Source organism: Cebus imitator, unplaced genomic scaffold, assembly GCF_001604975.1.
Source record: "Cebus imitator isolate Cc_AM_T3 unplaced genomic scaffold, Cebus_imitator-1.0 Scaffold58, whole genome shotgun sequence".
Taxonomy (NCBI): Eukaryota; Metazoa; Chordata; class Mammalia; order Primates; family Cebidae; genus Cebus; species Cebus imitator.
In genome coordinates, this window is record NW_016107373.1 from 7,012,728 (window position 1) to 7,014,663 (window position 1,936).

The following is a 1,936-nucleotide window of genomic DNA, read 5'->3' on the forward strand; positions in this document are numbered from 1 at the left end:
TGTTGACCAGGATGGTCTCGATCTCTTGACCTCGTGATCCACCCGCCTCGGCCTCCCAAAGTGCTGGGATTACAGGCTTGAGCCACCGCGCCCGGCCCTTTTATTTCTTTTTCTTGCCTGATTGCTCTGACTAGAACTTCCAATCCTATATTGAACAGGACTGGTGAGAGAGGGCATCCTTGTCTAGTGCCAGATTTCAAAGGGAATGCTTCCAGTTTTTGCCCGTTCAGTATGATATTGGCTGTGGGTTTGTAGTAAATTGCTTTTATTATTTTGAGACACGTTCCATCAATACCTAGTTTATTGATAATTTTCAGCATAAAGTGCTGTTGAATTTTGTCGAAGGCCTTCTCTGCATCTATTGAGACAATCATATGGTTTTTGTCTTTGGTTCTGTTTATGTGGTGGATTATGTTTATAGTCTTGCATATGTTGAACCAGCATTGCATCACTGGGATGAAGCCTACTTGATCGTGATGCATAAGCTTTTTGATGTGCTGTTGCAATTGGTTTGCCAGTATTTTATTGAAAATTTTTGCATCTGTGTCCATCATGGATATTGACTTGAAGTTTTCTTTTTTTGTTGAGTCTTGCGGGGTTTTGGCATCAGGATGATGTTGGTCTTATAAAATGATTTGGGAAGGATTCTCTCTTTTTGTATTGTTTGGAATAGTTTCAGAAGGAGTGGTACCAGCTCCTCTTTGTATGTCTGGTAGAATTTGGCTGTGAACCCATCTGGACCTGGGCTTTTTTTGGTTGATAGGCTATTGCTGCCTCAACTTCAGCCTTTGTAATTGGTCTATTCAGGGTTTCAACTTCTTCCTGGTTTAGGCTTGGAAGGGTGCAAGTGTCCCAAAATTTATTCATTTCTTTCAGGTTTACTGGTTTATGTTCATATAATTGTTTATAGTAATCTCTGATGGTAGTTTGTATTTCTGTGCAATTGATGATGATATCCCCTTTATCATTTTTTATTGCACCTATTTGAATCTTCTCTCTTTTCTTCTTTATTAGTGTGGCTACCCGTTTGTCTATTTTGATCTTTTCAAAAAACCAGCTCTGGGATTTATTGATTTTTTGAAGGATGCTTTGTGTCTCTCTTCCCTTCAGTTCTGCTCTGATCTTAGTTAATTCTTGTCTTCTGCTAGGTTTTGAGTTTTTTTGGTCTTGCTTCTCTAGCACTTTCAATTTTGACAAGAGGGTGTCGATGTTAGATCTTCCCTTACTTTTCATGTGGGCATTTATTCCTACAAATTTCCCTCTAGACACTGCTATAAATGTGTCCCAGAGATTGTGGTATGTTGTGTCTTTGTTCTTGTTGGTTTTGAAGAACATCTTTATTTCTGCCTTCATTTCATTGTTTGTCCAGTGAACATTCAGGGGCCAGTTGTTCAGTTTCTATGAAGTTGTGCAGTTCTGAGTTAGTTTCTTAATCCTGAGTTCTAATTTGATTGCTCTGTGGTCTGAGAGACTTTTTATTATGATTTCCATTCTTTTGCATTTGCTGAGGAGTAATTTACTTCCAATTATGTGGTCAATTTTAGAGTAGGTGCAATGTGGTGCTGAGAAGAATGTATATTCTGTGGATTTGGGGTGGAAAGTCCTGTAGATGTCTATTAGGTTTGCTTGGTCCAGATCTGAGTTCTAGTCCTGGATATTCTTGTTAATTTTTTGCCTCGTTGATCTGTCTAGTATTGACAATGGAGTGTTAATGTCTCCCACTATTATTGTGTGGGAGTCTAAGTCTCTTTGTAGGTCATTAAGAACTTGCTTTATGTATCTGAGTGCCCCTGTATTGGGTGCATATATGTTTATGATGGTTACCTCTTCTTGTTGCATTGATCCTTTTACCATTATGTGATGCTCTTCTTTGTCTCTTTTGATCTTTGCTGATTTAAAGTCTGTTTTATCAGTGACAAGGATTGCGACGCCTACT